Genomic DNA, 11,383 nt, shown 5'->3' with positions numbered 1-11,383 from the left:
CAAACACAAAAACCAATCTATAAAAATAAAAAACAATTTTCATTATGTACGAAAAAACATATTATGAATCAAATAAAGATTCTGTTCTTACACACATTATTTTTCACATTAATAAAAAATAACACAAATAAAATGCATAAAGTCGGGTGGGAGGGTGGGAAACGTTACTGCACCAAAAGCGAACCTCGAATGACAATATCTTTAATTTACAAAACCGCAAAAAGTATAGCACGAAATATTTGAAATGACCTTATTCAAATATTATGGTCAGTTCTACCTCGACCAATGGAAAACATTTAACATATTATAATACTTTCAAACACGTGTAATTTCATAAACAAATACACGTGGTAATGTTTACATACCGGTGTACATAACTTTAATAAATATATTTATGTTCTAATTCATAACTTCAAGCGAACATAAATTATTTACAAAATAAACTCAACACCTTTGTATGGGATCAGCTCGCCTGACAGTGTGCAGCAAAGCTTCGAAAAATAAAGAAAGGGTATAGAAAAAATAAAAGAAAAAATACATAATTAAATCCAAATATTATTCGTTACAGACAGTCTATCCTTCAAAGACTCTTTAACATAACCGTCTTTTGCCGTGTCACTTTTCCACCGACCATGCTTTTTGAACAATCTGTCCTCTACACCAGCCGCTGCAGCAGCCGATGCCCCTCCTGAACGGAGACTATGCAGTCCAATTTTTTTACTATCTAAGCCTATACTCTGTAAACTTGAAAGTAGTATTTCTCGAGCTCTCGTGTATGACAACGGACCTGTACTTCTAAGTTTATAAGAATTATCAGACTTACAAAAATTAACGGATCTAAAAATAAATTCATCAGAATTTGATGTAATACTAGCTAATTTGAGATATCGTTCTAGCATACAGACAGGACAAGTTACAAGATTAGTTTTAGAAATAACCACATCCCTCCCTTCTCTGTAAATATCAGTTTTACTCTTCGCTAAATATAAATTTGCATGTGTAGAATAAATCTTTATATCATTACCTCTCAAATTAACTAGTTCTGAAAACCTTACAAAAACCTGCATAGCTTAATAAACACATACAAACAGTTCTTAAGTCTTTAAGATTACTATTAAGATGACCATAAGTATGCACAATCTTTCGCAAAATGTCTGGTGTAATAGGATCTTTCTTAGTGATAAAATGTCCCAATTTTCTCTGTGCTCCTTCGTTTACAAACGTTACTAATTCAAATGTACAAGGATTATTAAATCCAGCCAGTTTATGTGCCCAGCTAATGGTGTATATTACTTCATTTATCTTGCTTACCGATTTTGCGTTCTGTGAAATGTGAATCAAATAAAGAGAAACTGTATAATCAGATGAAGGTAATGGAGTAATATTATGTATTTTAGTCCACTTACAGAAAGCATTACAGGCATACTGGTACTTTTTACGAGTGTTCAGAGAACGTGAGCTCAAGCAGTACTCTGGTAGTCTAGCTTTCAATGTAGAAAGTTCATCCGAAATATCTGAATTCTGTTTCCATCTACCAACTCGAAAAATATCTGAAAAATGTACAATCGTGAAACAAACATTATAAAATGTCAAAGTATTAAAAACTTATATACAAGTGAACCATGCCACTGTAAACATAACAGGACCTTGTCCAATATGTATTTGACCATGCCAGCTACAATGCTATATACATTAGTGCCGTGTTGAATATAACCATGCTTTCTACAATGTATATACGCACTAGGGCCTTATCAACAACAACCGTGCCTGCTACAATACACATTCATGTACTAGGGCCTCGTTACTTTAACCTCGCCAGCTACAATACACATCCGTGTACTAAGACCTCGTCACTTTAACCTCGCTAGCTACAATACACATTAGTGCACTAGGGCCTTGTTATCCTTGTCGCATCTAACTTCACTGCCAATACTGGAGCAATAAAAGGTTCAGTGCCAAAAATGGATTTTCTATTAGAACCACTGACAAAAATACCACTTGTATTTTTAAATTCAATAACATCAGATATGTAATCTCTGTAATTCATATTTTTATCAAAAATGAAAGGCCAATAGGTCGCAGATATCCATTTTGGTACAATTAAAGTACCTCTAGGTTTACAAGCAATTACATGTTTTATAGCTCTCAATACTAAGTAAATAGGTGGTACAATCCAATTGTTTTCACCAGACCAATTCTGAGTAAAACAGTCTACAGCTTCTGTATTTACATTCCAGAATAAAAAGTTAAATCATTCTAATTTTGTGTTACGAGAACTAGCAAAACGATCGACTGTATAAGGACCCCAAAGGTCGTTAATAAAAGTATAGAAAAATTCTGAAACTCCCCAGTCTTCATAATCAATGATTTTACTGATATAATCAGCTTTCGAATTTTCACCTCTCGGAATCCATTTTCTTTTATAAACAAATAGAAAAAATGGAAATTACTATATCTTGCAGTTTTTCTTTCATGCTTCCTGCTTGAACAATTCTGACACAATTTTGATTATTAGTTAGCCATTTTAAGGATTTTCCAGCAAATGCATGTTGATAAGACATCAACGCCAATTATATGGCCTTTAGTTCCCTCCACGTGGAACTCTCTAACATTTCAGTGGATTTCCACATAGTGTGAAAAATTTTACTTTCCAACTCTACTGTACATGCTCCGGCAGCTATGCTGCTAGCATCAGAATATACCATTACATGTGACTGACTATATTGATTTAATGTTTTAAAATTTACATTTGCAATGTTATCAAGCCAGAACTTTAATTCTGATATCACAAAACTTTTACTTTCTTAAACTAAATAACTATCCCATGACATTCTACTTTCAATAGACATATAGCAATATCTAGTCATTATTCTAGTAATATTTCCGATCACAGGAGACATACTTATAATTCTACCCGTTACCTGGGCTAAATTTCTGGCAGAAATATATGGAATTTCTCTGAAAACATTATGAATAGATTGTAATAATTCGTCAATTCTCCTTTAAGGAATGCATAAAGTGAGATTACATGAATACCAAATGATTCCCAACCACTCCAACTTCTGGACAGGAGTAAAAACAGATTTTTCTTCGTTCAGAAGAAAACCCGCACTCAAAAGTGATTGTTTCACAAATTCAGCATCTTTGATGCATTCATTATTTTCGTTATTCATACCAAATTCATCATCAAGATATAAAACTATTTTTATACCATTTTTTCTCCAATACTTGACCAATGGTCTGAGACACTTTGTAAATATGTAAGGACCCGTTGAAAGACCAAATGCTAAAACAGTGAAGCAATAAAATTTATCTTCCCACGAAAAACCTAGATACGTGTGCTGCTGTGGACATATATCCAAATGAAAATAACCAGATTTTAAATCAAATTTATACAGATAATCATTTTTCTGAAAGTATTGCAGAGCTATTTTCCAATCTTCAAATTTAATCTTTTCCTTTTTCACCGATAAATTCAAAGTGCTCAAATCTAAAATTAGACGCCTTTTCCCAGACTTTTGAGTAGCTACACTTAGCGGATTGACAATGTAAGGTTGAAATGGGACCTCAATGACGCAACCTGAAAGAACAAGTTCATTTACAGATTTGCTAACAAATTCATCATTCTTAAGAGCAGATTTGTTATTTTTCATGTACATGCTCGAAGGAGTATCAATAAATGGAATAAGATAACAATTTTTCAGTGTGTCTAAAATAAATGAATTAGCACCAATATGCTCCCAGTACTGAATACTTTTAGCTAACCTTCCCTTTACACCAGAGAAAATACCCGTGTTAGATTTGAAATTTTCAAAACATCTTACTTGTCTAAGCAAAATCTCAATATCATGATTTAAACAATAATCACTATCAAATTCAGAAAATGAATATAAATACTTATCATTAACTAACAGTTCATTGTTAATTGTTCTGTTGTGTATTGTTGAAGTTGAACTGGTTGCGTTTGACAAGTGGACATTTCTTCCTCCAGTGGCCAAATTGTTTACAGGCATGGCACATATCGTGCTGGGACGGCTCACGCCGCCCGCTGCCAGCTCGAAAGGGCGGCGGGATCTGACGCTGATATTGATTGGAATAATAAGCATGAGAAGCAGTTTCAACGGGATACGGTCTAGAAGTTGTCTTGTAGGGATTTCGGCGTCGGGATTTGTCTTTAGTCGAACGCATGGCTCTGGACTCCGCCTGGCGGATTTTCTTTTCATCTTCAGAGTCTGAAACGATAATATTTGCTTCATACTCTCTAACAGTAGCTCAATCACCGGCTGAAGTATCTGCTATGCGTATCAGTTTGTTTCTGCCCTTAACCTTATCTATGAGGTCTATGATGATACGTGACACCTTGGTTTCTGGACGGGGAACAAAGCTATAAACCTTGTTTAACTCGGTAATAGTTTCCTCGTTAAATTTGTATTGTTTTTTGTTGCCCTCGTGCTTGAATTTAAGGGAAACCTCTTCTTTTAACTTTTTGGAAATTACGTTCTGTTCACGGACCAAATCTGATTTAAGATCTACTAGCTGATTGTCAAAATACACTTTAAAAAGTTCAAAAGTATCAGCTAAATCACGGCGTTCTTCTACTATGTGGTTGCTACTTTGTGATTTACCGGTTGAAATGTGTGTATGCTCAGTCTCACTTTCGGACATTGGACTTCCTTCTCTATTCTCAGACATACTCAAGTTAAGCAAAAGCTTACAACTTTACTGCACCAAAAGCGAACCTCGAATGACAATATCTTTAATTTACAAAACCGCAAAAAGTATAGCACGAAATATTTGAAATGACCTTATTCAAATATTATGGTCAGTTCTACCTCGACCAATGAAACTTTTAACCTATTATATACTTTCAAACACGTGTAATTTCATAAACAAATACACGTGGTAATGTTTACATACCGGTGTACATAACTTTAATAAATATATTTGTCTGCTGTTATCAAGACCGGAAATCTTATTACATGTACATGTATAAATATCTATCATATTCACGTTTATAATCTATGATCCATTGGTTATTTAAATATATTTTATAAAGTGTAAATCTTTAGTAAATTTCTTTATATAAATTCATTTTATCATTGGGATATATCTTTAAATTCACATATGAGTTTTTAAAAATTCAAATGAATTGGTTTGATAGCATTTCAATATTGTCGCATTATTTTCTATTCCAAAGTAAACATGAAATGCGAAGTGTATTATTGGTTAAATAGGCACAAATGATAAGTTTCGTTTTATTATTATGTTTTTCCCCTCTTAGATATTTAGACAACTGAATAATTAATTGTTTGTCAGTGATCTTTTAATTAACCAATTGTGTTATACCTCTATTTTGATTGAGTAGCGGGTATTCATTCTAACCTGAAGTTGCCGAACCTACGTCGTAAACTGTGGTTCACACGATCAGGGTTTGAGACAGGCACACATTATTGTGTCGGGATTTTTTAGCCCGTTTTCGATTTATAACACACGTAATCGGGCTCGCCGGTATAAATCTTTTCTTTTTAAATATCGGATTTCGCTATATTTTTCTATAAATGAACTTTATCATATACTTAATAGAAAAATAAAATAAAAATATGGGGTCACCGTTCATTTAAGCTCACAATCTGCCTTCGAAAGAAGCATACGTTTTTTTACAGGTAACTAATATGAGAAATAAAGGTAATATTGAAATAAAAAAAGAACTAAATTACAGAAATCGCTTAATTTATACAATAGTTTAGTTTAAGTACAGCTTATTTGAAAAAAATATATTTCACCGATGAGTTAAATAAGATGTTTCAATTTCAATGCCAAAAAAAGGTATTTTTGCACCAAAGGGAAATAATTAGGAGCTTTTTGAATGATATATACATTCTGAAAGTCATCTGGGGCAAAGATCAATTGATTTTTTTAGTACCATATGAAAAAGTAACAACTAATAAGTAATATATAAAATTTGTAATGAAAGAAAAAAATGTTTGAAGTTTTTGTACCCTCGAGCCTCCTTAATATACTTAAGGTTATGTCTAAACGAACCAAATAATATTTGAAATGCAAGTCATCAGAGGTATCTTTTGATGTTTCTGTTGTTCGTTATATTGTAGGATTTGATTTCTTTTATCATTTTACGACTCCACGATTTTTTTTTTGGATTTTTTTTTTTTTTTTTCTTTTCAACATGTTCAAGACCACAAATTCAACACATCAAATATGCATACAATAAAATTAACAATACATTTGAAAAACTATTTATCTTTAACAATATACATGGTCGAAATTTATTAATATATCAATATACATAAGCTTTTTTTTAACAAATCGATAGTTACCATTGCGTTGTCCGTTTCATTTGATTCGAGAGTTTTTAAATTCACTAGATATCTTCTGATTTTTTTATCGGTCATAAATAAAAACACCACATCTAAATAATCATTTAAAGTAAAAGCAATCTTTGAAGTTTTACAAGTAATGAAAAGTTGTAATGTAATTGAAATTATTAATGTTTACATATGATGTACAATTTAACTTTCACCACTTTTAATAAATTTCTCCATTGTCACAACGGAATACACACGAAATACACTGCTTAACATTTTGTATCCAATATCGTTTCCAACTCCTGCGAATTAGTCTGTTTCTGTTCAAAACCAATTATATCCACTTCAACCACACTCTATGAGCGTCACTGTTTTGAATGACGGTTTCTTAACTTTTCATATGTCTATTCCTCACTGTTCATTACTTGACAATCATATTGTTTAACAGTTGACCTTCCACCAGGACCACCACCACGAATTTTTACATGATCTGTCCTTGCAGATTTTTTCCGGTCCATTTTTTTAGTTATTATAATAACTTCAATATGTTCAAGATGGCCTGATCTTTCTAACTCCCTCAGAATCCATAATCGTCTATTATCCGCCGATACGTATTCATCGTCAATGAATTTGACCTTGATCATTGGTAAGTCTTTGACAGACATAATCCCATCTGAAATGTCATCTCGAATTTCTCCTATCAGGCGGCCGTTTCTGAATTTGCCTGCAATAGAATCTTGAGAGTATAAAACGTTCGATGGCTTGAGACTGTAAAATGGCATTTTGTAAATATTCCATAAAACAAATCATAAGTAATACTTGTTTTAAAATCTAATGAAGATTGATATTGTGTACACCCGTAAGATTATTTTATATACACCAAGAATGTTCTAGACAAGAGAATTTCCTAGCAGATTCTTATGACAATTGGAATTTTCATAATGATAAAAATAGATCACTCGAAAACTTTATACACATGAATGTTTACTATCTAATCATAGTTATGTAACATGGGGATTTTAAAAATTTTATAAATAGATCATTTAAACATAAGTATATATTTAGAATTTGCATGTATATCATTGCAAGAAATAAAAATGTCGTTTTTACGAATACTAAATGTCAGTATATCTTTAAAAATACACATGTTTTTATATCTCAGGTCAGTGTTAATAATCATTTATCAAAGATTTGTTACATATACTTTGAGAAATGTATCAATAGCTTATATTAAGAAAATTAAATAGAACCTTTTGAAAATTCAACTTGTTCAAAGGAAGTTAGTTTAGCTTATAACTAATTTACTGACTTGAAATATGTCGAACGTCAGGTAGCGAAATATTTAGATTTTAAAAGAATATATATTTTTTCAAACGCCCGTAACGTTTTCTACGTCTGTTTTTAACTGAAATGCATTAAAGGAGGGACGAAAGATACCAGAGGGACAGTCAAACTCATTAATCTAAAATAAACTGACTACGCCATGGCTACAAATAAAATAGACAAGCAGACAAACAATAGTACACATGACATATCTTAGAACACTTAAGAATAAGCAACATGAACCCCACAAAAAACTTGAGGTGATCTCAGGTGCTCCGGAAGGCTAAGCCGGTCCTGTTCCACACGTGGTACCCGTCGTGTTGGTCATGTTATAACAAATCGGGTAAATAGTCTTATTCGGTAGATCACATTCATGAAAGGGAAGGAGAGTATAGTTACGACGAAAGAAACATAGCCGATATTATCTGTGAAACGGTTATTCCATAACGGTCAAACAACTTGTGATGGCGTCCGTAAAATTTACGAAAGGATGATTTCAACTTCACCATTCTGAACTCTTGGTTTAAAGGCTTCCTTGTGAGCAGCAACCCTCTTTTAATATGATAAAAAATACAATCACGGGAATATCGTATCAATTGGGAGATAAATAACCCGTATGCAGGTGCTGCCGAAATGTTGCTACTTAGAAATGGAAAGTTCACAATTTGAGAGCTGAAATCATCTCTTTTGTCGTAAAGTTTTGTTTTCAACCGATCCTCATTGTCAATTTCTAGATGTAAGTCAAGATATAAGGCCGAAATTAGTAAGACATTATACAATTTAGAGTTACTCTCATGTTGTTTTATTTATGCAAAGATATTGTGTTTTAGTAAATGTTGCTCACCTTGTGTTATGTGAAAAAGAAGCATCAATGGGTAATCTAATATACTCTATACATTTTAAATCCAATAACTTTTAGAGTAACATCCAGTCAGGAATATGACAGTTGTTATCCATTCGTTTGATGTGTTTGCTTTTGCCATTTGATAACAGACTTTCGTTTTGAACTTTCTTCGGAGTTCAATATTTTTGTGATTTTTGTTTCTATCCTCTCGTTGCATTTCGTGACTTACACTCGCTAGAATAGGTATGCTGCTTCATTTGCCCCATTCATAATTTTTAAGTACCACATGTATTTATTAGTTTCTAACCAGTAAATAGAATGTTTGAAATTTTTTTGCCTGTAATAAGCCAGGAATATGACAGTTGTTGTCCATTCATTTAATGTTCTTGAGTATTTCATTTTGCACTTTGATAAGGGACTTTCTGTTTTAAGTGTCCACGGGGTTCAGTTTTTTTTTGTGATTTTGATTTTTACATGCTATTGAATTTTTTTTGGTCTAAAAATGAAAACTCGAAAACGATCTGTAATTAAATTGAATTCCGGTATAAAGAACAACACAACATAGCAAAAGATAATTATGTTTCATGAAAAACTTATTAAAAGACCTATTTTTACGCTAATATGATTTTTAGAGAAATTTATTATCAAAATAATGAATGAAGTCAGTTTCTTGCAGAAACTCAGTGAAATGAATGCAAGGATTATTTAGAACTTGGAGGAATATAATAATAACACAAAAAACATAATTTGCCTTTAAATTATTTTGTTATACTTTAGTTTAAGGTACTATCGGACGTGAAGAGAGCAAGCATTTCATTCAAACGATAACACTGAGAGTCAATGTTTAATTCGGTGTAATGGCATGGTTTTCTGAATAAAATTAATCTACATGAAAGTCAAGCATTCGAACACAAATTACGCATCTAATTATAAAAATAAAGAAAAATTGTTAAGATCATACTTATGTTTAATCCGTTGTTTATGTTATGACGATTGCACACATTTCTGCGGGACTTGTTTAAGCATGTTTTTTTCTTAATTAATGACAATCTTGAAGTATGATACTCTTTGTTCCAACACAAACTCAAAATATATGTTTATCTATTAAATGGAATGCCATTATCAAATGGCAGCAGGAATTATCTCACTTTACCAGAAACTAATTTATCAACGAAGGAAGAAAAATATAAGGATAAAAATCTTGAAGAGAAGCATACATATTTTTTGCGATTAACTTTTTTTTAAATGTTTGAAGGTTGAATGTGATAAAAAAAAAAAGCGACATTTGAGACCGAATATAACGAATATGAAACAGATATAACCTCTAACATCCTGTCCCCGAAAGTTGTCTGGATTATGCCTTAATGGTTTGATTTTTTCAAGCGTACGTACAATATTCAAATCATTGTACGAAATCTTTAGATAGGTATTATATATAGGTCCCGTAATAGTAACAATGTCATTGTTTAAACGAACGACCTGTTTTGTACAAACGAAATTACAATTAATAAAAACCAGTGACAACAATACAATTTTAGGCCTCTGCCTTTGCACATGAGAAGCCGAAAAAGGCTCGATTCATCACTCAGATCGACAAAAACACAAAAACTCTTATGAAAAGACACAAATTGTGACTTAGATGGAGAGTTGTCACATTGACATTAATCCCACAACTTCCTATATCTATATACAAAGTACTTATCCTAGAATACTCGCAATTCTGAAAACTAGATTAAAGCCAATTACAGCTAATAAATAAATCATGTTTCCCAGACTTCAATAATAGTTGGTGCACATCTAAAAGAATTAGCGTAAAGACGTAATAACGAATCTATGAAAACATAACCCTGTGGTATTCTAAACTATACATACCGGCATGTTGTAGGTCAGTAAGTTTGAACAATATAGAAAAGTATATAATCATTTATGATTTAATCCATTTATAAAATTATCAATGCAAGAAGGGATGATATTCAAAAATCTGATCACAGTGATAATATGATACCCTTATAGAATAAGTCTTTTAAAGCATCGATAAGTTAACATGCATCATAACTAAAATTACTGACTCTATCTACAGAATATTGGTGATTTGATATCCTGCTGCATGGTAATAAGTTTGCTAGACAAGATATAGCCAGATATAGCCAAACATCCTTACAAATTTTTTTGTAAAAATGAAAGAATTGAGTTCAGTTAAATTGAATTGCGTAATACTTAAAGTTTTTCAAAACCATAACTTACCAGTTATAGATGGATGTAATTTATGATTTTTTTCTTTTTTACTATTGGTTACAATACATGTAAAATTGTGTTTGGTGTCTTTATTCTCGGAAGCATTATGAGTAAAGTAAGTCTATATATATTTATATTTCGTCTAAATAACAGCCCAACAGTATAAGATCTGTAAATTTGCGTGAGCCGGGATTCGGACGCATGCTATTGAGACATCGTAGATAAATCACAACAACAGAAAACATTACACCAAATGCAAAAACTAAAGACTTAGGAAACAAACCCAATCCAAAACCGGGATGACGTGAGAGCTCCTGATGGTGAATAATATCTTATCTGTATATGGCAACCGTCGAACTTCTAAAAAAAACATATTGCGATTTTCAGTCGTTTCCGATAATGTCACCAATCGAGTCGAAGAGGACGGGGTAGTAGTAAAAACAATTGAAACATCCCTGTAGTCTTATATGTGACACATATACTTAAAACTGAACTACTTTCTTATAACCCCTGTTGTAATAGCATACTATAAGGCAGTACAAACCAAACAAATATGATTCTATGTTATGTTTATTCTAAAACAATCGTTTAACATAATGTTTTCATGTACCTTATACATTAAAAATAAAAACAAAATATACGAATCAACTATCAAATC

At 32.0% G+C, this 11,383-nt stretch overlaps 1 pseudogene; it reads right to left on the bottom strand.

The window, feature by feature from the left end:
* Window positions 1-542: 542 nt before the first annotated feature.
* LOC143046809 (uncharacterized) lies at window positions 543-10,368 on the bottom strand (annotated as a pseudogene).
* Between the last annotated feature and the right edge of the window lie 1,015 nt (window positions 10,369-11,383).

Source organism: Mytilus galloprovincialis, chromosome 9 (genome assembly GCF_965363235.1).
Source record: "Mytilus galloprovincialis chromosome 9, xbMytGall1.hap1.1, whole genome shotgun sequence".
Lineage (NCBI taxonomy): Eukaryota > Metazoa > Mollusca > Bivalvia > Mytilida > Mytilidae > Mytilus > Mytilus galloprovincialis.
This window is presented reverse-complemented; position numbering and strand designations above follow the sequence as displayed.